The sequence below is a fragment of the Felis catus genome, chromosome D1 (genome assembly GCF_018350175.1).
Source record: "Felis catus isolate Fca126 chromosome D1, F.catus_Fca126_mat1.0, whole genome shotgun sequence".
NCBI lineage: Eukaryota > Metazoa > Chordata > Mammalia > Carnivora > Felidae > Felis > Felis catus.
This window is the reverse complement of record NC_058377.1, coordinates 74,641,286-74,667,855: the sequence shown is the minus strand read 5'-3', so window position 1 is coordinate 74,667,855 and position 26,570 is coordinate 74,641,286. Positions and strand designations below refer to the sequence as shown.

The 26,570-nt window shown below is 50.9% G+C and overlaps 1 protein-coding gene and 1 long non-coding RNA gene across 5 annotated transcripts in view; one reads left to right on the top strand and one right to left on the bottom strand.

The window, feature by feature from the left end:
- Positions 1-2,528: 2,528 nt before the first annotated feature.
- LOC109492044 lies at positions 2,529-10,214 on the bottom strand. Its single transcript, XR_002145758.3, has 4 exons — positions 9,321-10,214; positions 5,128-5,324; positions 3,084-3,160; positions 2,529-2,830 (listed from the first exon to the last, which is right to left on the bottom strand). It is a non-coding gene; the product is annotated as an uncharacterized LOC109492044 (long non-coding RNA).
- Positions 10,215-10,361: 147 nt separating this feature from the next.
- Positions 10,362-26,570, top strand: part of PTPN5 (protein tyrosine phosphatase non-receptor type 5) — a 55,892-nt gene continuing 39,683 nt past the window's right edge. The window contains exon 1 of one of the 4 annotated variants that reach the window (XM_045039049.1): positions 10,362-10,655. The gene's annotated coding sequence lies outside the window, so the exon portion shown is untranslated. The remainder of the gene's footprint in view (positions 10,656-26,570) is intronic. The other 3 variants (XM_045039047.1, XM_023239640.2, XM_023239641.2) reach the window with 3 other exon arrangements.

Genomic DNA, 26,570 nt, shown 5'->3' with positions numbered 1-26,570 from the left:
GGCCGTATATTGCTTTACAGGACATTTACGCCCTTTTTAAAAATCTTACCTTGAGGGTTAGGCAGAGGCAAGATTCTAAATTCAGTATTTGTTGAACGCCTGAGCCTTTCTGCAATTTTTACATAGGTCACCAGGGGGCGCACTTGTTGCTTAAATCATCTCCGTCGTCTCTGGCTGGGGACCTGCAGAGTCTTAGGGTGACACCGGACTTGAGGAATTAAATAATCACAAATATTTAGGTCCTACAACAAAGGAACGATGCTACAAGTAAGATTACCTAGCAAGACAGATATCAGGGGCACATTACATCTACGGAGGAGGGTGGATAGAAATCCTTCCTTTACCACCGATTAAATGCCCAGAGAGTCAGAGAGGAGCAAGTCAAAGACCTACTGCTGAGTATTACGGCTTCAAAGTGAAGAGGTATCAGGGTCTTGCTGACCTTGAAGGAGAGTCACAGAGACCTGCTGGTGCTGCCTTATTCTCTAAATCTCTGGCGGTCTCCTATAATGCTAGCGCTATAAGGAAAGGCAAGAGCGTTCAAGCACTTCCTCCAACCTTCCATTTTATAGGTGGGGAAACTGAAGCCCAGAGAAAAATAAATTTCTTACCCAAGGTGAAACGACTGTCTAATGGCAGAGCCAGAATTAAAACTCAAGAGTTCATTTCACTGAGTATTTAATAGTTTGGCTGGGGAGGGGTGGTTCTTTAGCAATAACCTTTTGGATTCAGGAAAACCTAAACTCTATTGGTGATAAGACTGATCTTTTCAGAAGAGATTATTGATTTTGACATCTTTGCTCCAGAGAGAGAGAGAGAGAGAAGACAGGGAGGGAGGGATGATGGGAAGGGAAAGGAAAGGAAGGGAAAGAAGGGGTGGGGAGGGGAGAGAAGGGGAGGGCAAGGGAGCTGGAGGGGAGGAGCAGGGAGAGGAGAGGAGGAGAGGAGAGGGGAAGGGAAGGGGAGTGGAGAGAAAGGAAGGGAAGGAAGGAGAGGGGATGGGAGAGAGAAGGGGAGGGGAGAAAAGGGAAGGGGAGAATAGGGGAGGGGAGAGGAGGGCAGGGCAGGGCAGGGAGACAAGAGTTTTCTGCTGGCCCTGTCTCCAGGCAGCCTCTGGTGCTGCTGTCTTCCTAGCAACAAAAGCTATGCTGCATTGTTTGAAGTACTCATTTTTTTTTTTTTCAAAATCAAAAGATGAAGGATAAACTCCCAAAACAAAAGGCATTTTTCTTCCGAGGGCTTAGATAAATCATAATTCAAGGACCAAAGAGTCAAGGGTGAGCAATCCCTCAAAAACCACCTGCGGAACAATTATGCATTGTCAATAGCAGAACGCGTTTCCGAAGTGCCGACGTGGAGGGCCTTGGAATCGTCATATTCAAGGGCCTCACTTTACAAAAGAGGGACGTGTGGTTCACAGAGGGGAAGGGGTAGGGTCATAACTCAAACGCTTTCAGAGGCCAGGGAAATGAAGCCAGCTGGGGACAGACAAGAGACATTTTGGTCATGTCACAAAAAACACATCACTTTCCTCCTTAAGAAAATTACAGATGAAGGCTGTTGACAAGTGGCAAATAGCACACGCTCTGAGTAATGGGGAGAAGACTGGGGACGGCAGCAGGCTGGACACGCCCCCCTTCAGGGGAGCGGCTGCCCTCCAGCGCCACTGGTCACCGTCATGTAGGCACAGAAGCCTGAAGTTGCCAGATCTTCTGGTATTTTTTTAAAATATAGATTTGTACTGGAAATGTCTTAATCTTTTTTTTTTTTTTTTTTAATGATGACAAGTAGTTTGATTTAGTTGCAGTCCAAACAGAGCCCTTCTGGAGTCTGGATTGAGCCACAAGTGTTTGGTGTGTGCCCTCTGGACTGGAGTACTATGGGATGGCAGGGAAGGGGCTTCTGGGAAGCCCCGTGCTCTGGGTTTAGCTCGGCCAACCACTTCCAGGAATAGCTTTCCTCTGGCCTCTGTTTTCTCATCTGAGATGTGAAGGGGATGAAGTAGGGGATTTCCAAGTTTATCTGGCAGTCTCTGGGTTTCTGAGTGGTCTTTACAGACGGAGGCTCTCACTTAGCAAGGCATTCTGGGTAGATCACAGGGCCTGGAGGCAAAAGGTCCACACACGTCGATATCCCTCCCTGTCCCTGTCGTACCGGAACTTCAAACACCACACGTCTAAAACTGAGCTCTCATGTCCCACACCCAAATGGCTCCCCAGCTAGCCCTTACCCACAATGTAGAGTGCCGCACCTCACCTAGTTGCCCAAGTCAGAAACCCTGCCCTCATCCTAAAACCTTCCCTCACCCTCCACCGCCAGCCAACCAGCAAGCCCTGTCAATCCCACTTTTTTAATAGAAATTTTTTTTTCAACGTTTATTTATTTTTTGGGGGGGGGGGGACAGAGAGAGACAGAGCATGAACAGGGGAGGGGCAGAGAGAGAGGGAGACACAGAATCGGAAACAGGCTCCAGGCTCCGAGCCATCAGCCCAGAGCCCGACGCGGGGCTCGAACTCACGGACCGCGAGATCGTGACCTGGCTGAAGAGATCGTGACCTGGCTGAAGTCGGACGCTTAACCGACTGCGCCACCCAGGCGCCCCTCCCTTCCACCATTCTTATCTCTCCAGTCAGAGTTGTCCTCATAAGACACAAGTTCCCAGCTTAAAATCCTTCTGTTGTTGCCCTCGAGACAAAAATCCAAACTCCTTAACACGAGCCGCTTCGTTTTTGTTTTTTGTTTGTTTTGTTTTGTTTTTTTCTGGGCTTGCTCATGCTCTAGACCCCTCTGGCCCCTGCCCCAAATGCTGTGCCCTGGAACTGGTGAACTCCTGGGGAGAAAAAAAAAACAAAAAAACAAAAAAACTGAGGCTTGTTAACCAAGGAGTTCCCAGAACCTAGCACAGTCCTGACCCCTGAGAGCCGCTTGCTGTTTGATGAAAGAAGGAGCCAATGGATGGATGAATGAGTAAACGGAGGGATGAATGAAGGAATGGATGGTGAATGGGCGAGTGAATATATGAATCCAAGGACTCCTCCACCTACTGTGTAACTCCAGAGCATATGCCCCCTCACTTTCCTTACCTGTAAAAATGCCTGATCTTACTTGCAGGCGATTATCAGGAGCAAATTAGACAACAGGTGTAAATGACCTTTGGAACCTACAAAAGCAGAATGTAGACGTTAGTTGCTACATGCCTTCTCTGTGTTTCACTTTCCTAGCTCACTACCTCAGTTCCCGCCTCATAGCCTTGAAATATAAGTGAAACTCGCTAATGTATGTAACATGCTTTGAATAGTACCTGGCACACTATAAATGACTAAGTGTTACTATGAAATGATGATACTGAGGAATAATCTATACAACCCTCTGAGGTGCCGGATGTAATGGACCTTTTTTGGCTGCTCTTTTGGTAACAGACGCCTGGTTTCCTCTTGGGTGAAGTCTGGAGAGGACTGTCAGTCAAGGTGTGCCCTCCTCTAGCCGGTGGGGTAAGTCTACAACCAGAACGCAGCCAATCAGATTCTCGCTTTCCCAGGACTTTGAGTCTTGAGTGGCAGGAAGGAAAGAACACCAAGTCAAGTGCATCTCCATGGTGACATCTGGATGTGACTGTGGAGACGTTCCAACCCTACAGACCTACAAACCTGACTCCCACCTTTCCAAGCATGGTCCTTCAGTCTTCTCTTCCATCCACAAGCTCCACCATGGTCTTCCAATAAACTCCCCTGTGCCTGTGTTAGCCAACAGTCACTTCTGTGGCTTGTTGCCAGAAACCCCCAGCCATCACTGCTCTGGGGTCAGGAGACAGATCAGCCATTAACACCCTGTGTGACCTCAGACAAGGAATTTCTCCTTACACTCAGTATACTCTTCCTAAGGTTGGGGGGGGGGGGGTCTTAACTGGCCGGCTATTACCAGCCAGTCAGCAGAACCGTCTGGGGAACTTTCTTAAGATCAAACGTCACCCTTTCCTACTGAGTCAGACTTTAGGGGCGGGGGGTGGGGCACCCGAGAATCTGTATTTTTTAAATAGATCTCCCAAATGATTCTGAGATGCAGCCAGCCTGGGAACCACTGGACTTGACATCCTCTGGGGATGAGAGCAGAGGGCCGGAATTCTCAGTGCTTCTCTGCTGCTGCTGCTGCTGCTCTCTAGGATGCCACGTTCAAGTCAAGTCCCATCACTCTCCCCAAGCAGAAGCCTCCTGTAGCTCCCAGCACGTTAGAATGAAACCCGAATTCCCCCAGCCTCCTCTATCACATCATCTCTCCCTGGCCTCCCTGCTGTGCCTACAAGAGAAAGTTCTGCCTGAAAAGCTCTTCCCCTACTCTGCATGGTCAGCTCCTTCTTGTGACTCAGGTCTCTGCCCAAACGTGATCTCTTCTGAGCAGCCTTCCCTGAACACCCCAGTCAGAAGTGGCCCTCCCCCTGCCTTCACTCTCCATCACCTCGTCTCTTTTTCTTTTCCTTCATTGCTCTTACCACGATCCGAAATCATCCTTTTATTTGTTATTTCAACCCGGTCCATAGGCAGTGTGCTGCCGCTAGAACGTACATTCCATGAGAGCAGGGAAGCTGTCTTGTTTTCTAACAGGGACCCAGCCTCTAGAATAGTGGCCAGCTCAGAGGCGGCCCTCTGTAAAACATGTGGCGAATGAATCTGCTTCGTAGGATCCCAGAGAGAGACAAAGTTCTGACTCCCACTCCTCCTGACACAAGTGTTTCTGATGTTTCTTCCTGGGATTGGCAGCCAGGTGTCCTTGGCCTTCACCTTGAGCTGACAGGCTGGTGTCTGCGGCTCCCAGAGGCTCGGCCCGGATCTGAGGCCAGCTCCTACAGCAAGATCACATCACACCCCAACCCGCATCCACCCCAGCAATTGGTCTCAGCTCAGCTTCTCCTCTGACAAACCTTGTTAACGTCCTTGGCTTTTCACTCTTCAGGCTTGCAGCCAGGAAATATGACTCCGGAGGTGAGCTCTTAGGAACACAAAGATGTCCTCTCCTTTTAAGTCAATTATTTCACACAAATGCCCCGCTTTTAATTTGCCCATCATCTCCATCCCCACAGCATCTGCTCCGAATGCTGCTTGGAAACTATTCCCAGACCCCTAAATGAATTACCTTGACCAATTTAGATGTGGGGTGATGCCCAGCTTTTGTCAAGAGACCTCATCGAAATCAGCTCCATGAGTCTCATGTATGCATTTGCTTAACAATGACACTAAGGTCATTGGCCATGGGGTCCGTAAGAGTTTACCATCAGGAAAAGCTTCCTGAAGACTTGTTCTGAGAGCTTAGTGCTAGAGTTACCTTGAATTCTGTATGGAAACAAACAGGAGAAAAATAAAGAAGAAAAGAAAGGAGGAAGGAAGGAAAGAAAATATGAGCTAGAAAAAAAAAAGTGACCTACTTTGCCACTTTAGACATCTTGGTCTCTTTTTTCCTCTCTGAAATAATCATTCAAGCATTCAACAAAAATCTATCTATATAGCAGGCATTGTCTGTGATCCTTGGGATCTATCAAGTGTTCCTAACAGTCAACAGTGTCTGCCCATGTGGACCTTGTATTCTAGTGGAAGAAGACGGACGATGAAACAGTGAGTACATTAAACAGTTAATCTGTCTAATTTAAAATTAAAATAGGGGCGCCTGGGTGGCGCAGTCGGTTGAGCGTCCGACTTCGGCCAGGTCACGATCTCGCGGTCTGGGAGTTCGAGCCCCGCGTCGGGCTCTGTGCTGATGGCTCGGAGCCTGGAGCCTGTTTCTGATTCTGTGTCTCCCTCTCTCTCTGCCCCTCCCCCGTTCACGCTCTGTCTCTCTCTGTCTCAAAAATAAATAAACGTTAAAAAAAATTTTTTTAAATAAAATTAAAATAAATAAAATTCTTAAATACAGGTATTAATAAAGAGTATATTAAAGAATACCTTACGGCATATCAAACATACGATTCGGTTTACAGATTACCCAGTATGTTAGAAGGTAAAATGTGCCATCCTTGAAGGAAAAGGTAAAGGGGTATGGGGGCAGCTGAAGCGGGAGGAAGAATCAGGCTCCCCTATTAAGGAGAGTGGTCAGGGTGAACCTCTTCAAGGAGGTACACCTGAGCTAAGACTTGAACGCTGGGAGGGCATTAGTTCCATGTGCTAACTATTTCCCTCTCTTTTTGACATCCAAGAAGATCAGAACAGGCTTTGAGGCTCCATCCCAGCACTCTAGAGGCCCCTATGGTCTGCACATTGGTGGTCTTTTGCCCCTTGGAGAGGCAGGGCAGGACAGGGGTGAAGGGCATGAGTTCCAAAATCCAGCTAGATTCAAATATTGGTTCTACTGCTCACTAGCTACGGAGCTGGGAGCTTCATAGCCGATCTCCCTCGCCCTCAGTCTCCTATGCCTCAAAATGAAGACAATAGGAACACTGAGCTGACAGGGCTCTTTTAAGGATTAAATAAAATAATGTACACAAATTCCTTTGCACTCAGGAAGAGCTCGATAAGAATCAGCTGTAATTACCAAGGCTTGGTCTTCTCTCTCAAAGTTTATTTACATTTTCCTTGGTCCTGATTCTCCGTCCTTATTGATATTTTAACATTGTTTTATGGTTTCTGCTCCTGTGGTAAGCTACCTCAAATCCTTTGTGGATTGGGGTGGGTTATAAATAAGTAAGTAAATAAATAAAATCTGGATAGGGGAACATTTTCACTGAGGCAAAACATTTCATTATCAGTGGAGTGAATTCCAAGCGAGACCAAAAGCAAGAAATATTGACTCTAATCTCTAAGAGCCCATCAAAAACCACCAGGAAGACACTCTCTGGTTACTCAGACCATCTTTCTTTCCTCCTTCCCCTCCTCTTTCGCAAACCTTTCTTCCTCCCTTCCTCCAGAGAGGGTAAATGAGTCACACAAAGTGACCCAATAAGCCTAAATCCTCCCAATGCCCCATCGACTTCATTGCCGTGGGACTCACAGAATTCTCCTTCTTCTCCATCAGAGAAGAGAAAGGAAATAGGTGGTCTCACTCTCCACGCTGATAGGGTTAAGACACAGACAGGTGCTGCTCAGGGCCCAGAGTCAGATATCGGCCAGAATCTCACTCCGGCCATTAATTAGGGAGTACTGAGGCCATGGGGAAGCCCCTGGACCTCTCTGGGTCTCAGTTTCCCTGTTGGTAATAACAGTGCGTCCCTCCTAATGTACTCATGCACATGAAAGGGGCGAACACAGGGACATAACATGGAATATCTTGTTTTTAAAGCCTTTAATAAAAGTTAGACTTTCCTTCCTTAACTGCACCCTAGGGTACCCCTCGCTGGACAGTGGGAGTCTGAAACTCTACAACAGGAAGAGAATGCACAAGACAGAAACAAGGTAAGAAGACTAGTTTAGCTCTATCCCTATGTGATAGAAATGCCCTACAAGGAGCAAAAGAGACAGATCATTTTTTGAGCCTCTACTAATTCGTAGGTATATTCATATAGGTATATATCATGCAAGTATATTATCATATATATCATCACAGTTCCTCACAGCAACCCTTTGAGATGAACATTGTTTTCTTTTTTTTTTTTTAATCTTTATTTATTTTTGAGAGAGAGACAGAGTGTGAGCAGGGGAGGAGCAGAGAGAGGGGGGACACAGAATCTGAAACAGGCTCCAGGCCCCGAGCCGTCAGCACAGAGCCCGACGTGGGGCTCGAACTCACGAACCGTGAGATCATGACCTGAGCCGAAGTCGTCGGACGCTCAACTGACTGAGCCACCCAGGCGCCCCGAGATGGACATTATTAATCACATCTGACAGCTAGGGCTGGGCTCGGAACCTAGAGCAGCCAGCTGCAAATGTCTGGGAAGCAGCACTGGCCTTCTGGAGTTGTCTTTCTGAAGGGCAACGACTAGCCTCCACCACAGGACATCTCAAGCACCATTGACAGAAACCTGTGAGGTCCTGGCCTTGCTGGAGTGCCAAGCTTCTGTGACTCCTGAGCCGGGTTCAAAAAGAATCTGGGCCAGGCTGATCCTGCAGAGGCTCTCTGAGCCCTTTTCTTCCCCCACCCCCTCGATCAGCCCCCAGGGCCTTCACTGTTAAGGCACCCCTGCTCTATGAACTAGGGCTTTGGAATTAGCTAGATCTGAATTTGAAATACACACGCCCTCACATATCAACTGTGGGACCTTAAGTCACTTATTCGTTCTGGTTCCTCTTCTGAAAATGGGGATATCAAAATGCCTGCCTCCCAAAGTTACCATGAAGATTAAATAGAGCAGCGCACTGAAAATACACAAAATGGTGCCTAGAGCATACTAAGTGTTCATTTACGGTCGCTGCTATTGTTCCAAGGACGCCATCAGGGAGAATCAGCCTTATGCTGAAGGACAGAGAAGATGCTCTCGGAGGGAGAGCAAGTCCTTGAGCAGCAACTGATATGTCTACCCGCGCTTCCATACAGACCAACCATCACAGCCTGGTTATCATTCACACGCAACAGGCAACTACTTAAGGATAAGAAGGAGACCTAGGCTGCCTCTGTGCCCCTCCTAGGGAAAAAGACTAGTCAAGATCCAGGCCTTCCAATCAATGCCTTTGTACACAAATATGTACCGATGGGAGAGATAAGACACCCAGCCCTTTCCCAGGAGTTTCTAGTGTGCTTGGGGGGTGGTGGGGGGGAGACAAGGAACTGCTGTCACAGCAGACAGGAATGAGTACTGAGTATCCCTGGGGATATGAGTGAAGGCCCCATAGAGAAGGAGGTATTTGAACTGGACCTTATAAACTAGGTAAAATGCAGGGGCATGGCTTTCCAGGCTGAAAGCACAGCATGAACAAAGGTTAGGAATGGGAAAAATATAGTTTGTTTCGAGAACAGAATTTCGGTGAGCCTGGATGACTGAAACGCCAAAGGACTGAGGTGAGAGCTGGAAATGAAGGGCCAGGGAGCCGCAGGAAACACACAACAAAGGTCATGACTACCATGGAGAAAATAGGGGGAGTAGGCCTACAATTCAAAACACGATGGTCACAGAAGGCCTCTTTGAGGCGACACATTGAAGAGGTAAAGGATCAAGCCATGTGACTACCTTAGAGGAAGTTTCCAGGCAGAGAAAAGAGCCGTTCCAATGCCCAGAGGCCACAGAGTGGGTGCCATGTTGGTGATGCATTTAAAAAAGCCGGTGTGGCTGGAATGGTGGGAAGTGAAGTTAGAGCTCAAAGGGAGCCAGATCTTGAGGAGCCTTGCAGGCTGTTACAGGGGCTTTAGTTTTCTCCTGGATGAAATGAAGAGCCACTGTAGGATTTCCAGTGAAGGAGTAGACTTACGTTTTAAAAGGATGGCTCTGACTGCTGTGTAGAGAATCAACTGCAGGGGGCCAAGGGTGGAAGCAGGGAGACCAGTCAGGAGGCTATTGCAGAAATCCAGATGAAAGAGGATGGTGGCTGGAACCAGGGTAAGACCTGTGTGGTGGTGCGCCTCGGTTTCCCCATGTAGAAATGGAGCTTAGGATCCCGCTCTGCGTGCAGCCTGACGCCTCAAAAAGCCCCCATCTGGGTGGAACATCTGGAACCTCCGGCCAGCAGGGTGCCAGCCTGAGGAATGTGGGATTGTGGGGTGCGTGGGCAGCTCCTTGCGCATCCCGGCCCACGGTGCCCACGAGAAAGCCAAGACAGGTGCGCGCCCAGCGGCGAGCGTCAGGCGGGAGAGACCTGGTGGAGGACGGTCTTGCTCCCTAGAGGCTGAAGAGGGAAGAGTGGGAAGGCAGGTGCCTCCTCCGAGCCCTGAAGCAGGTCCTGGGCACCCGGCGCCGTGTGCGCCCGGGTATGCAACCACTCTGTGCAGGTGTTGGCATCGTGGGGGCAACATCGGGGAGCGCCACCGCACCCTTTCCATGCATTGCCCCCTCCACCCCCCACGGCACTGACCCCTTTGTCTCGCTTTCCTCTACCCCCATCTGTCTGTACGTCCCGCATTGGGTTCGGTGCGCACGGCCCCGCTGGGGTCCCTCTGGCGGTCGCCGAATAGGCGCAGCCCGGGCCCGGGGCTCCCGTGAAGAGAAAATCATGAATGAAATGCATGCGGTTCTCCAGCTCCCCCGCCCTCCCTGTCCAGGCAACCTCCGCGCGGGGGCGGCGCGCGCGGGGACTCCGAGCGGAGTAGGGGGGAGGGGGCTCCAGAGATCAGGGTCGGGGACTAGGGGTCCGAGATCCCGCCCCGCTTGGGCCCTGGGCGCTGCCGGAGCTCCCGCGCCCCGCCCGCCAGCCCCGCGGGCCCTGCGCAATTCCCGGGGAGAGGCGCCAGGCCGCCCGGGGGCGGGGCGGAGCCGGGGCTGGGGGGTGCCGAGCCGACCCGGCGGCTGCGCCGGCGACTCCGCAGCCCAGGCGCATTTGGTGGGGCGGCCGGGCTAGGGAGCGCGCACGGAGCGCGGGACGGAGCGCCGGGCGGACGGACCGACGGACGGACGCCCCCGCACACGCAGACGCACAGAGCTCGGCGCGGCCCCCGTCACACACACACACACACAGACACACACACACACACACACACTCGCGCAGACACACACAGGAACACACGCAGACACACGCACACTCGCGCGCGCACATCCTCCCGCCAGCCTGCCCGCCCGCCCGCTCGCCGGCGCCCGGAGCCCGCTCTGGCCGGTAAGTGCGGCGCCTCCGTGGGCGCCTTTGTGTGGGGAGCCGGTAGGTGGAGGGCGTGGGGTCCCTCCCGGGCGGCCCCACGACCGAGACCTCCTCCAGCCCCCGGGGCTGAGAAGCCGGCGCCCGCCACCGCCACGCCCCCATGGGGCTCCCTGCGCCCCCGGACTGGGGGAGGGGGCCCCGCGCCGGGGAGGGGGCCCGCCGCTGGGTACCGGGGAGAGAGCAGCAGCCACTCCCCACGAAGCTCGTGCACGGCTCCCGGGAAGGATCGAGACGGTGGTCCCGGGTCCGAGCCTCGGCAACCGAGGCTGGTGCGCGGCTCTTGGCTGCATTGCCTCTCCAGGGTCTGAAGCCCCGGAGGGAGGCTGGAGATCGCAGCTAGCCTGCTGGCCTGTAAAACGCGGCTCCCAGCCTTCCCTTCGTTTCGCCTCCCCCGGACCAACCGTGTAGCTTAAACAACCCGCTCCCCACCCACCCCCAAAATAAGCGCCCAGCGCATTCCCCTCCCCCAGCATGCCCCTTTTTCCTAGATGAGGCCCAGGCTCCTGCAAAACCCGAGACTGTCCGAATCAGAGCCCTGAGGGGCTTACCTTAGTAAGGATCACTGGCTTAGAGGGTCGGGATCAGAAGAACCTTTGGAACTCATTTAATCCCCTCACTTTACAAATGGGGAAACTGAGGTCCAGTGAGGTGGCTTGACCAAGGTCACCAGAGAGTTAGTGACAAAGCCTGCATTCGAATCTAGGGTCTCTGGCTTTCATACTCATTTTCTTCCTACATAATTCAATCCTATACCCATTGAAGCCCCTGAACCCCAAAATTCATCTGAGCTTCTTTGTAATTCCAGCCCTGTCTCTACTTGGAGCGGTAGGTGCCATTCATTTGCTACCATTCTTACTGGGGGGACGGGGATGGGGGGATGGGGGGGAGGGTTGGCCTTTAGTTTGCCTCAGTCAGCCCCAGAGGAGAGCTCTCTCATGCAAGCAAACACTCCAGGTTTGGGATTTAATTTGGGAGAATGAAGCAGCTCCAGGCCAGAGATCAGATTCCATAGTATTGGGTTCTCCCGGGGGTCACTGAGCTTGTGTCCTCAGTTGGGCCGGTTGACGTGGCATTCAGGAGTCCACCCCTTCCCCCACCTTGACCTGACCGTATGCTATCCCAGTCACTCTCTCCTCCTCCTTAAGGGCCTGGGTCTTCTACTCCAGCCGGGCCCTTTTCATCATCTCTTTGCAGAGGTCCCCAAGTCCTTGATGTCGGGCCACCCCTTCCTCCTTGATGTCTGTTCAGTATGGCCCTTGGTGTTGCTGACAAAGCTTTGGTGGAAGCTTGAGCTACAGCCTCACCAGGCTCAGGTGGAAACTCAGGGCAAGGCTCCCCTCAAGGGCAGCTGGGTGTCCCCAGAGCTGAGCCCGGTGCCTGGCGCAGACAGGGTGCCCCGAGAGGTTCGTTGAAGGAGTGCAAGCTGGATGGTGAATGGATGAAGTCAGTCGCTTTTGAGGAGATTTCGTTGAATGAGATGGTTGGCAAGGAAGGCAGTGTTCGGCTTCTGGGGGCCTGAGGCTCTCGTCTCAAGAGCTGCCTTCCTGAGTGGGGTGAGCAGCCTGGCACGGAGCAGAACCAGGATGACTAGGTGGCCTAACTCCAAGGACCACCACCCACATTGTGGTCCCCATAAATGGCTTTGTCCTCCATGGCCGCCATTGACATATACTCTAAAATGAGTGGTACCCCTGGATTTTTGCCGAGCAGTGACTCCCACCCTGGGAGTGAGGAGATCTCGGTTCCAGGCCCAGGTTCTTCCTCACTGGCTGGACAGTTTCGGTAAATGCTCATCACGTCTCTGAGGGTCTCAGTTTCCCCATCTGAAAAATAAGATCACTGGATTGGACATTTTCAGGATATCTTTTAGGTCTGAACTGTTGAAAGGGTGGGGTGGGGGAGGGGAGCACTTCTTTATATAACTGCTGTGGGCCTGACTTTCCTCTTCTATTACTCTGTGAGGGAATAAAACGAGATGAGATAATTTATGTAGGGTACTTAGCGCAGTGCCTGGGGCACAGGAAAAGCTCCAGAATCGGTAGCTATTAATACCATTAGGGCCCCAGCTTTGTGGATATACCCTCTACTTCTTCCCTCTTCGGATTGCCTGAGGATATGGGATTTTAGGGCCTCAGAGTCCCTCTGCCTCAGAAAATCCCTTCCCCACTGACCTATTCCTGGATTTAGGGCTCATCCAGCCAGAGACCTCCATGAAACCTCCCCGGGACAAGTCACACTTTTGTTTACCAGTGGTTTAGCTGCTGATCATGACCGAATTTAGTCATTTATTAGTGCCAAAGCTTTTTTTTACGCCGTCACTTACATTTAATTCTCCTAACACACCCATGATAGTCATAGTGTGATTGTTCCCATTGCACGAATGGGGAAGTTAAGACTCAAGAGTTTAATTTATCTAAGGGTGCGTACTTTGTAAGTCTCAGACCCAGAGAGCTGTGGGTCCAGCTCAGATCATCTGAACCCGGGTTCTGGACTCTTTCTTCTACATCTCATGTTGCCTGTGTTTTCTGACACCTGCCCCAAAAGAGAAACAGGTGACCTTTGGGAAAGAGTTGAGAAGGATGCACTTTATATTCTTCCGGAAAATCGGGAACTGCTTCTTGGAGAAGCTGTGTAGCATTTGAGTTGGGTCTAAATGATGAGTACACTAGAAGAAAGAAGGGAAAGTATTTCAAGTATTGGAAGCAGGCAGTGGGGGCTTCTAGAAAGAAGCTGTAGAAACTAAAAGCAGTTCATTCCAACTGGAGCAAAAAGGAGAACCGAGGGGTTGTGAGACGGAAAGCTAGGTAGGAAGGTGGAGGCAGTTTCTGGGAGGATTGAATGCTGACCTAAGGGATTGGTCTTTAGTTTCTTTTTTTCTTAATTTTTTAAAATGTTTTTTTTTTTTTTTTATTTTTGAGAGAGTGCAAGCAGGGCAGGGGCAGAGAGAGAGAGGGAGACAGAGAACCCGAAGTAGGCTCTGTGCTGTCAGTGCAAAGCCCGATGTTGGGCTCGAACCCATGAACCGTGAGATCATGACCTGAGCTGCAGTTGCCATCCAGGCATCTGGTCTTTAGTTTCTGGGTAGGGCAGAGATGTGATCAAGCCTGGCCATGAGGAAACTCATCCTGGCTGCCCTGTGGAGAACAGACTGGAGGGGAGGACTTGCTGGGAGGGAGCCCAAGTAGGAAATAATGACTGTGGTCTAGGTGAGAGATAAGGGGGGGGGGGTCATTGTAAGAATGAAGAGAGAAAGGAGTTGATGCAGGAGGCCAGAGGGTCACCAAAATTGGCAGTCATGGGTGCTGGAGGGACGGAGGAATGAGAAGTGGTGGCAAGGTTTTGAGCCTGAGTGGGTAGGAATGTCATTCACAGAGCGAGCCCAGCAGGAGGAGGAATGGGGAAGCCTGAGTGGGGGCCATGGATCTGACGGGGAACCATAATGACTCCTGCAAAGCTGGCTCACTGAGCACCCCAGACTGTCAAGAGCCAGTTTGTTCATTCATTCATTCAGTCTCCAGATACATACAAACATCTGTTATGTGCCAGGTTGTTCTGGGCTCTGGGGATACATTGCTGGAAAAGATGAACTTCCTGCCCAAGCTCTACCAAGGGAGACAGAAAATGAAACATAAGTAAAGATATGACATTTCAGGGGGTGAGCAGTGCTCTGGAGGAAAATAAAACAGGGTGGGGAGGAAGAAGAGTGAAGGAAGACTTTTGCCTTTAGATAGAATTGCCTTGGAGAAGGTGATCGTTGACCAAAGACCTAAAGGATGTGGGGAGACCAGGGGGAATAGCATTCTAAGAAGAGAAGACTACAAGTGCAAAGGCCCTGGGGTAAGAAGACCTTGGTGTTTTGAGGGGCTATAAGAGATAGGTGGAGAGGAAGTTTAGTAAGGGAAGAGGTAGGAGAGAGGGGCAGGGCCAGATCCTGTAGATGTTTACAGGCCTGAGGAATAAGAAATCCCAGTGTTAATGAGTCCCAAGGGAACCAGAGTCCTGTTCTCCTTGTATTCTTGATGACTAGCAGGCCGAGCCTGACACGCAGTGGCTCACTAAATAGTTGTTGAATGAATGAATATTAGAAATGACCATTTATGTATGAAGCCTCATACCTCGGAACCATACGAACCCCTAAATAAAGATATTATGGCATAGTAAGCTGCAGTATGATCAAAATGATAACACTCAGATGATGTGAATGGGCTGTCATTCAAGTATGAGAAGTCCTCAGTTTGCAGATTTGTTCAAGAGCAAGCATCTTGGTGAGAATTTCTAACTTTGGGCTAATGTAGGGGATAAACTGTTCATGGCCAAATCTCCTTGTCACTGTGATGGCAAAAATAAAGACCCTAAATTTGTCCTTCCTTTGCATGGTGAGGTGCTTGTTGAAGTCATTAGAGAGGCTTCCACATGTCTGTCTTAAGAGTGGAAGTGTTCGTTCCCCTCTCCTGGAACTCTCTGGAAGCCACTCAGGGGGATTTGTGGATTTCATGTGGGTGTCAGTTCCAAAGATTGTATGTTTCATCATCTGCCTAAGGGTGTTGCCTGGCCTTAAAAAATGAATTGTATTGTAAAAATAACATGACCTTACTATAAAGCAAATGTAAGGTTAGCCATGGGTTTAGATGTCCCATTCTGTTTCTTCTAAAGATCAGTATTTTTTTTCTTCCTGCAGTTTGTTTTACATATTTTTTTAATTTAAATTCCGGCTAGTTAACATAGTTTGAGTTTCAGGTGTACCATATAGTGATGCAGCACGTCCATACAATGCCAGGTGCTCCTCGTGACAAGTGCAATCCTTAACCCCCCCTCACCTGTTTCACCCACACCCCCCCACGCCCCGCCCCTCCATTAACCGTCTGTTTGTTCTCTATCGTTAAGAGTCTGTTTCTTGGTTTGCCTCTCTCTAAAGGTCTGTATTTTTTAATAGGTGAAATCAGCCCACATCTAATTGTAGTACATTGCAGTTTTCACTTAACATTGTATCATAACTTCTGTGTTCCATCGTGATCTTCTTTTTAGCCTCAGTGGCTTTACTGTATTTTGCTTCACCATTTCCTCGTCGGTCGATATAGAAGTGAACATCCTCAACCACAACTTTTCTGTCTCTGATTCTCAAGGCATCCGTTTTAAGCATCCTCAAGAGGGTAGATGATGGTACCAAGGGGGGTCTAAAGAGGGGCCCGAGGATAGGGGAAGGGGTGACTGTGGGAAGATGTGAGTTGATTTCATGGACACCAATGATGTGGCCCTGGGTCCTGGGGCAGAAAGAGAACAGGGGACCCCAGAGCAAGAGCCAAGGAAAGGATGGGTAGGGAGGTCATGAGTCAGGAGGCCAAAGTCAGTAGAGCATTGAGGGCATGGCAGAGTGGTACCCAGCACCCTCCGATTCGAGACGGAGTCCCTCCAGCATTTTGTTGGTTCAGTTCGGGGTGCTTTTTTAAAATTATGAAGTCCATAAAGTTGGCTCTTTTAACCATTTGTGAGCATACGGTTCAGTGGGGTTACGTACATTCACAGTGTTATACAACCATCACCACCATCCATCTATAGAACTCTTTTCATCTTGCAAAACTGAAACTCTGTTCATGAAATAATAATTCCTCATTCCTTCCCAGCCTCTGGTAACCTGTACTCTACTTTCTTTCTCTGTGGATTCACCTGTTCTCGGTCCCTCATACAAGCGGAATCGCGCAGTATTTTGCCCTTTTGTGTCTGGCTTATTTCACTTGGCGTGACGTTGTCAAGATTCCTCCGTGCTGTAGCATGTGTCAGAATTCCTTCTTTGTTAAGACTGAGTAATATCCCATTGTACATACATACCACATTTTGCGTCTCCATTCATCATCCATTGATGGGCACCGAGGTGGCCTCCAGCTTTCGGTTACCATGGACAGTGCTCCTATGACTGTCGATGAACACGCACCTGAGCCCCTGCTTTCAGTTTTTTGGCTATGGACCTGGAAATGGAGTTGCTGGATCATATGGTTTAACTTTTTGAGAAGCCATGGGGGCTTTTATTAAAAAGGATTTTTGTGGGCCCACCATAAAAAAAGGTCACTGACTGAAGTCTTAGGAGTTTGGAGTCTGGGAAGAAGCCATGAACGTTTAAAAAGTAGATTTTTGGGGCCACCTGGGTGGCTCAGTTGTTGGGTGTCTGACTCTTGATTTTGGCTCAGGTCAGGATCTCATGGTTTGTGGGATAGAGCCCTGCATCCGGCTCTGTGCTGACAGCGTGGAGCCTGCTTGGGATTCTCTCTCTTTCTCTCTGCCCCTCCCTTGCTCCCAATCTCTTTCTCTCTCTCTCTCTCTCTCTCTCTCTCTCTCTCTCTCTCTCTCTCAAAAATAAATAAATAAACACTTGGGGTGCCTGGGTGGCTCAGTCAGTTAGGCATCCGATTTTGGCTCAGGTCACGATCTCACAGTTCGTGAGTTTGAGCCCAGCGTCGGGCTCTGTGCTGACAGCTGGGAGCCTGGAGCTTGCTTTGGATTCTGTGTCTCCGTCTCTCTCCGCCCGTCCCCCACTTGCACTCTGTCTCTCTAAAAATAAGTAAACATTAAAAAAAAGTTTCTTAATAAATAAATTAAAAAGTAGATTTTTATGGATGCTGCGTGGCCTTAGAGATAGCAGAGAGGAAAAAAGGCGAGAATGGAGTACAAATGAATCCAGCCTCCATTTCTGAAGAATTACTGTGATGTGGAGACATCGTGGGTGGAAAAGAAAGCTCTCAGGAGAGGTCTTAGTGGATGCAGTTCATTCATGCATGCAAGTATTTACTGTGCCAGGGAATCCACACGGCCACCAGGACCCTGCCCACAAGGAGCTTACAGCTCTTAGGTGTGCCAGAGAAGTAACCTGGTGATTGTGCTCCATACTGCTGTGTGCTATGATGATAATCATGAACACTTTTTCTGAGTGCTCATTATATTATCTCACCTAATCCTCATAACAGTTCAGTACAGAAGGTCTTTATTTCCCTCGGCTTACAGACTCCTAAGGCTTAAGGAACTTGCCAGGAACACACAGCAAGTCAGTGGCAGAGCCAGAATTCAGACCAAGGCAGTCGCTGTCCTCTCGTGTAGGGCCAGTGGCTGTGGGATCACAGGAGAGACACCTGCCCGGCATGGAGATCAGAGAAGGCTTCCTGAGGGAAGGGTTGAGGCAAGCATTTGAGTGTAAGTCAGCTGTGTCCTTCTTTTGCCCATGATGTCAGGAAATGGTTTTTTGTGGCAGCAGCATCCCGCCCCACTGCCGGTGACCTGATCTCCCAGGGCGCCCCTCCTCCCTGAGACTTCATTTCAGGGGAAGATGATCATTCATCATCCGTGGTGCTTATCATGAGGCCCGGAGGCCAGACGAGGGGCATTTCCTTTTCCCTCTGACATCAGCTGTCTCTGACCACTCAGGTTGGCCTCCTTTCAGCCTCTTCTGGGTGGCCTCAGAGGGACGTGCAGGGCCCCTCCTGGGCCTGAGCAGCTTCAGGACAGCAGGCTGAAGTTGACCAAACACAAAGCCCTAGAGTGGCAGTGCCGGTCATAGGTCATTCTCTGCCATTTCACTGCCCTGAGATGCCTGGACCTCATGGGCTCCCGTCATGGCCAAAGCCCCATCTTCCCCAAACCCAGAAATGGGCAGTTCTCTCTGCTCTGTAAACCCCTGGTGCTGCCTGTGGCCTGCACCAGTACTTCCCAGTAGGGCCCCTCTTGGCCTTTGAGTGGGAGAGCTCTTCATTGTGAAAGCATCCCTGGCCCCGTCCTCTAAATGTTGCCAGCGGCACCCTCAGTCGTTGTGACAACCAAGAGCACTCACACGCATTTGTGAGATATATTTTATGGGAGGACCTTGGGTGGCTTGGTCGGTTAAGCGACCAACTCTTGGTTTCCGCTCAGGTCATGATTTCACGGTTCTTGGGTTCAAGCCCCACATCGGGCTCTGTGCTGACGGTGCAGAGCCTGCCTGGGATTCCCTTTCCCTCTCTCTCTCCCCCTCCTGTGTACTGTCTCTCTCACAATAAATGAATAAACTTAAAAAAAAAAAAGAGGGGCGCCTGGGTGGCTCAGTCGGTTAAGCGTCCGACTTCGGCTCAGGTCACCATCTCGCGGTCCGTGAGTTCGAGCCCCACGTCGGGCTCTGGGCTGATGGCTCAGAGCCTGGAGCCTGCTTCCGATTCTGTGTCTCCCTCTCTCTCTGCCCCTCCCCCGTTCATGCTCTGTCTCTCTCTCTGTCTCAAAAATAAATAAACATTAAAAAAAAATTTTTTTTTTAAAGATATATTTTATGAACAGGGAGACGTACAGACCCTAAATATTGCCTTTAGTGAGTCTTGACAACTGAATGAAGTTATGGAACCATCACCAGGATTAAGATGTGGCACATTTCCAGCAGCCCTGAAAGTTCCCTCTTTCTGCCTTCCAGTCAGTACCTGCCCTCGGAGGTTAACTGTTGTTCCTTGTTTTGTCATTCTGGATGTTTTATCTGTATTTTTTTTTAATTTTTAATGTTTATTTATTTTTGAGAGAGAGAGAGAGCTGGGGAGGGGCAGAGAGGGACACAGAGGATCTGAAGCGGGCTCTGCTCTGACAGCTGCGAGCCCGATGCGGCGCTTGAACTCACCAACCGTGAAATCATGTCCTGAGCTGAAGTTGGACACTCAACCTAGTGAGCCAACCAGAACGGTTGTGTCTGTTCTCGATCTTCATATGAATCGTATCATAGATGTGGTCTTTGGTGGAATACAGCAGTTTGGGGGATCCACCCACGGTGTTGCACCCCCAGCATCACTGACACGGATTTCTAAATGCCAGCTCCAGTGGCGATACCTGCCTTCATCCTACTGAGAATAAGCCACGTCCGGGTTTAAGTCCGTACGCCCTAGCCTGCTGCACACAGCCGTCGGCCGTGGCGTGTGAGTCCCCTCTGCTGCCCACTCTCCAGCTGCACCAAGGTGCCCTCTTTCTCCTGCCGCCCTGCTCTTTTGATCTCTCCTGGTCTTTGCCCCAGCAGTGTTCCCTGCCTGGAATGCCTTCCCCGCTGTTTGCCAACCTCCCACTTGTCCTGAAGATGCTCGTCGTCTTTCTGTGCAGCTTCCCAGACCCTCCCATTGTGCCCTCCTAGGCACGCCTGTAAGACAGCCTCAGTTGACATTTAGCACGTTAAAAAGAATTTTTTTTTAATGTTTGTTTTTGAGAGAGAGAGAGAGAGAGAGAGACAGTGTGAGCGGGCAAGGGATAGAGAGCAAGGGAGACACAGAATCCAAAGCAGGCTCCGGGCTCCGAGCTGTCAGCACAGGGCCCGACGTGGGGCCTGAACTCACAAACTGTGAGATCATGACCTGAGCTGTAGTTGGACGCTTCAGTGACGGAGCCACCCAGGTGCTCCTGACATTAGCACACCTTTGATTCGATGCTCTATGCTGGAAGCTGGCTGAGGGCAGGGACTGAGTCTTAGACCCAACAGAACCTGAGAGTAAAGAAACGGGTATAAGATCATAGCAGGCCTTGTCTCAAGATTGTGTTGGAGGCAAACTGGATTCACAACAACTGTGCAAAACAAATCTCAGCCACCCTCTGAAGCTGATAAAGGAGACACGGTGAGGCATCTCTGATTATAGATTAGAAATGTAGAGTGAAACTCACCGCCAGTGAGGCAGAAACCTCCAGCCCTTCTGCAGAGGATCTAGCATCATGGGAAAGGGCGTCAGTGGGTTCAAAGTAGTGTAGCTCAGGGAGCCAGGGAAGAGACCAGAGTCAATCAGGGAAGGCTGCCTGGAGGAGGTCAAGTTCCAGCAGTTTTCAAAGAGTTACACAATCAGGGGATAATTCACCGAGAGCCTTAAAGCATGATCCAAAGCCGCCTAGATCCATCCTCTTGTGACCCTGGTCCTGAGTCTCACATAGCCATGTGAGAGCCACGCCCTTCCCTTTCCTTTCACTTTTCACTCACTTCCTTCTTTTTCTCCCGCTTAGTCCCCCCTCCCTATCTTCCTTTCAAATCTGAGTGTACAAGGAAATGCTGGATGCACATTGCCCTGCCTCCCATCCCTCTTCCCCTGCTCTGGGCTCCCTGTCGTGGCCCAGATAGGAGGAAGCCTGTCCTTTGCCCCTTCTTAGCCTGGGCAACTCACGGAAGCCCAAGTTAAGGGCAGGAGAGCCAGGGAGCAGCCCAGGGTGGGGTGCAGGCTGTTGCCAGATTCCGAGTCACAAGTCAAATCCTGGGAGAAGAATTTAGCCAGAGGAGAGGTCGGCGGGCCCTGGACTCACTGGAGAGGCTTCCTGAAGGAGGCATGGTGCTGAGGCAGGCCTTGGAAGGGCCCGAGGCCACAGCTCAGACAGGAGGAGCAGGGAGGCCTATGCAGGAAGGAGGAACAGGAGAGACAAAGGCTGAGAATCAAGAGTGAGCGTGGGAGGTGGGGCAGTTTTCATGGTGAAGGAGGATTTGGGGAATCCTGTGAAGTCAGCCTGCCAGTTCTCTGACCCACCTTCCCAAGGGTTTCTGGGGCTGACGAGGGGGACCTGGAAACAGCCCGGGGCTCTCCAGAGGGAAAAGGAGTCTGTTCTGCTGGAGAGGCCCTGCGTCGTTCTCATTAGCTCCAGAAACACCTGACAGAGCCCGAGGAAAAAGGAAACAGACCTTTGTAGCTGATGGCACTGCCTGGTACAAAGAGCTGGAGCGTCTCCTGTGCGGAGTTGACTTAGAGGGAGCCAGGAAATGAAGCTTTGAGCCAGGTCAGCTGTGATAACGAGGAGGCTGTCTGCCTCGGGTGGCCTGGTACTTTCTGTACTTCAGTCACTTGCACTTTACCACCACCCTGCAGCAGGCAGCTCTGTTGTTCCTGCGGCCCAGAGGAAGAAACTGAGGTTCAGAGAGGTTCAGACATTGGCCAGGGATCCCGTGGGGAGAAGGTGGCAAAGCGCACAGCGTTTTCAGCCAGGTCTCTCTGCCTCTCAGTCCATCCTTCTTCCGAGTGCCATGATGGCTCTAAGGTGTGTGACCTCAGAATGGTCAGCTGTCATGTTTCAAGGCATTCTACCCATAACTGAGGACCTTTGTTGACAGCCTGTCCTGGGCCCCAGGTCTCCAGCTGTGCAGTAGCACGAGGCACTGAGAGGACTAACTATCCTTGGCCCAGGACCAGGCTCTGTCCCGTCTTCTCCATTGGCCGTCTGAGCAGGACTAGAGTGACACTTACCTGCGCCCGTGCCGGTCCCTAACCCTTCCAGGTGCCGATTAGCTCCTATATGAAGTGAGGTAACGATACCTCTTTCACCAGGTTGCTGCGAGGGTCCAATGAAAGAAAGCATTGGAAAGCACTTGGCGCATAGTAGGTATGCGGCTGATGTTTATTACATCTGAATTCAGGAGGTCCGACCCGCTTCCATTCAAACCTTGACTCCTGGTTCCATCTGGTCTCTTTCTTTCCCGTTCCATTATACCCTCTGTAGTCTCTCCCGGCAAAGGAGCCTCAGACCCACCTGTTTCCAGATGCCGCCTCTGCCTCGCCTCTCTCAGGCCCTGCATCTGACTCTGTTTTCCTGAATCTTTCACCAAATCCTAAAGTACCAGGGTCTTCCCAGCCTGTGCTGTCACTGCTGGGGCCAGGCCTGAGCACAGTAGGGTTAAATCAGAGGCAGAGGTGGGGGGACTCTGGCCCTCACTGTGGGGTGTGGCAGGAACTGGAGTCCTCACTAGCTGCAGCGGGTGGGTGGGTGACGGGGGAAGGGGGGGACAACCCTCCCTCACTCTGAACTCTGGCTCTCCCCTCTGGAAGTGCATACAGGCCCTCCGAGAAGTGGTTTTGTAAGTGATGAAGAACAAAGCAGATACCACACGGGACCATCGTGGACGGTCCAGAGCAAGGCAGAGGCACAGCTAGTCCGGGCCAGGGGTGGGTGGGCATCAGGGACACCTAGGGCTGAAACCAGAGGTAGGTTAGATACCAGCAGCACAAAACCATTTGTGATCAGGGTGGATGTGGTGACCCGACACAGGCTAAGTGAGAATGCTGGTTCCAGGTGGGTTGGGGAGAGAGTCGCAAGAGTGGACAAGGCCTCAGTCCTAGAAGGCAAGCGACCAAGGCAGAGACTGCCTGCCAGGGCATCAGGCGAGAGGCCAGGTGCTGGGACCGGGCCAGGGTCAGAACCAGACAAGCAGCAGTGAGTGTGGTTAACAGCTCCCAACAACCATTAGATCCGCTAACTCTTCCAGAGGATACAGCGTGCCAGGCATTCCTCCAGGAGCTTTAGCGATGCTATTTCAAAGGTGAGGAAACTGAGGCACAGAGAGTTGGAGTAAAACTCCTGACCTCCTCTAAGACTGGCAGCGTGACCCCTCACATTCATAGCTTGAAATCAGCCACCGTGGGATCATTTACACCAGGGAAATTGGCGAATGCCACTCATCAGGGCTTTGAAAATTCATTTACTTATTTATTTACTTTCCTGAGAACCAATTTATTAGCATAACACAAGACTTATTCTAGAGTCTCCGTGGACCTCAGCTACGTGGGGAAAGAGGGCTGTATTAGCCGAGAAACAGGCAACACCTGACATGCAAGATGGTGGCAGCTGACGGTTTTGGGAGTTTACTGGGCCCTGTTCTAAGCATTTTCCGTGTATCTTGTATCAAAACTTCTGGGAGGATCAAAATTCACTTAATCTCCTTAAGAATCCTTTGGAGTACACTGGTTATTCCCATTTTACAGGTGAGAAGACTGAGGGCATAGGAAATTCAAGGATCTTGCCCAAGACTGGGCAGCTACTGAGGGATCTGGAGTTCATACTTGGGCAGTCCAATCCCAACGCCTGTATTTGTGTGTGTGTGTGTTTTGTAAGTTTATGTGTTTATTTTGAGAGAGATGGAGCACTAGCAGGGGAGGGGCAGGAAGGGAGAGAGAGAACCCCAAGCAGGCTCCACACTGTTGATGCGGGGCTCCAACTCATGAACTGTGAGATCATGACCTGAGCTGAAACCAAGAGTCAGGCGGTTAACTGACTGAGCCATCCAGGAGCCCCTGTACTTTGTGTTTTTTAGTGAGCCATTTATTCATGCTCGGGGTCTAACCTGCTTTTAATTTATTTTTTCAAGAAACAGATCTTGAATATCTGCCTGGTGTCAGATAGAGTACAGGCACGGGAGACAGGGAGGTCCGTGTCCGAGGCCGTACGCTTAGTGGTTTAAATAAAGCCTGGGCCTCGGGTTGAGGCAAAGTGAGTTTGAAGCCTGGTTCTGCCACTTACCAACTGTGTGACCTTGAGCAATGACTCAGTCTCTCCAAGTCCCAGTCTCTCCGTGTGTAGGAGGAGGACGAGAACTGTGTCTAGTTGGTTGGGTTATACTGAGGAATCTGCACTCGTTGTAAAGCACAGGTTTGTGCACAGATACCCCGAGTGGGTTGGGGATGTGGGCACCAATAGATCAATTCTGAACAGACACGTGAGACCCGAAGACGGAGTGCCCAGTTCTTCCTAAGGGACTCAGGGACAGTTCTGCTGAAGAGATGACGTTTGAACAGGATCTTAGAAGGGACTTACAGAGCTTTCCAAGCAGGGAAGGGAAAAGGGAGCTTTTCTAGTGAAGGGAAAAGTATATTCCAAGGTGTTACAGGTAGGCGTGAGCATATAACTGAATGGAGATGCCAGAACATCGTCACAAGAGGTACGATTATGCCTTCGCGCTGGTGATTGCCTGTTTTCCCCTTTAGTTTACAGCTAAACTCCGTAGCTGGGGCTGGGGAGGTGTCGAGAGAGGGCACAGAATGAGTGTTTTTCAGAGTGCTGGAAAACATGGTTAAACCAGATGACCTTTGAACTCTGAAATCTTCGACTGATTTTGGGGGGGGCGGGGGGGGGTCACCACACAAACAGGGCCACCCACAGCAGGTACTAATCACCAGAACTGGACGTGGCCTCTGTCAGTAACTGGCTAGGGTGGGAACCGCCCCACACACCTGGAGATTGGGCGGCCTTTGCCAGGCTCCATGGACCAAGGCCTTGTTTCCCTGCTGCTGGGAGCGCCCTCTGCTGGTCCCTTGTCACTCCCCTCCATCCGCCTCATTAAATCCACCTTGACAGCCCTGAAATTGAACTCGACCTTAAGGAGAGGCCCTTCAAAGCCATTAAATTTGATTCTCTTGATTTTCAGTTGGCACTCCTGAGACTCAGAGGAAATGACTGGCCCAAAGTCACAAGGTGGTCTCGGACAAGAGCCCAGGGCTGCTGGGTCCTTGGCCAGTGAGTGCATTTGTTGCTTCCGTAATGGAACACGGCTGCCACCATCACCTACACTCTTCACCCAAACCAGTCTCTCTGGGCTGCTTCCTCACTCGGGGAAACCTGAGGCCACAGGCCAGGGGAGGACTTCCGGTCACTCCCGTCATGGGAAAGGCACACAAAGCTAATGGCCCCTCAGAGTGAGCTCCTTCAGGGCCCTGGGCAGGAAGACAGGCACGCTAGCATCCACCCCTCTGGTTCCTTCACTAATTTGCCCACTGTGTGAGCCTGGAAGTCACTTGGCCCCCAAGCCTTAGTTTCTTCATCTGTAAAATGGGTTGCAGCCACATAGACCTATAGTGAGGACTTTTTTTTTTTTAAAGAAAGTCTGATGATGCGTTCGTGTCCACTCTCTTCCTATTTTCAGAGCATTGTTTTCAACAAAGGCTGAAAGCCAGAAGAGAAGAGAGCTTAGGAATATGGGCGGCGAGGGGCAGATCTGTCATTACTAGCTGTGTGGCCTGGGGCTGGTCACTTCACTTCTCTGAATCTCCATTTTTTCATCTAGAAAACACGGGTAATGAAAGTATGTTCCTCCTAGGGCTGTTTGAAGAATTAAGGTCTGTCTCACCTCCCTAGAAAGAAGAGGAGGGAGATGGAAAACAAGAAGTGTTTCACAAATGAGCATCTCAGTCAGTGTCCCCGTCCCATGTCACTCTCCATTTTCACTCTCCCCTTGTCAGACGGAGTTTCTCTCCATCTCTTGTATGTGCCCTGTTCCCATGCCCTCCTTCTGCCGAGAACAGCCCATGTGCCCCTCTCACATTCCGTAGCCGTTGACCCCAGCTCCTCCTTCACATCCTAAATCCCTTCCTGGGAACCTCTCCTGATATCCCCGCCTCATTAGGGGCCTCGCTGGTGCCCCCCCAGCACCCTGCCCTTCTCCATCAGACTGGCCACCTATGTCACCATTGCCTTTGCTGACCTGCAGTCCCCCATTATGCCTTGAGCTACGGTTCACGCCATGGCCTGCACAGAGGAGCTGTTTAATAAACACTTGTTGAGCAAGCGAATGTTCTAGTCCCTGAATCCAACTCACACGAAAGATGGAAAACTTCATGTTGCCCGAGCCCCTCCACAGGCTGGACCTCTCTAGCATCCACCTTCCCTTCCCTTCTGCCACACCCACACCCCTGTCTCCCACCAACAGAGCAGGATGGAGAAGTCATCATTTATCTGGGCACATCCCAAGCAGAGAACACTCAGACCCTGTGTTTGGGATCCAGAACACTCCAAGTTTGCAGTCTGCTGAGACGTGGGGACAGATGGCTGGACAGTGGACAGCTGGGCAGGGAGGGTAGGCAGCTTGGCAGGATGAAAATAGCAGTGAACTAAGCATTGGGAGCCCAGGGCTCAGAGCCTATCTGTTCCCCAAGTTCTCTGCACACATCAGTCTGAGTTCTTTGGTAACCAGCAACAGAAACTGACTCAGACATTTAGGCAGAAAGGTCTAACACAGAATAACGGGTAACAGACCTCTGGTCTTGGGCCCTCCTGTGGCAACGGATAAGCAGGGCACCAGGAGAAGAGAGTGGCGACTCCCGAGAGGACATTGGGACTTTCTAACTCTCTGAAAACAGCTGTCCACGCTGTGTGACGTGC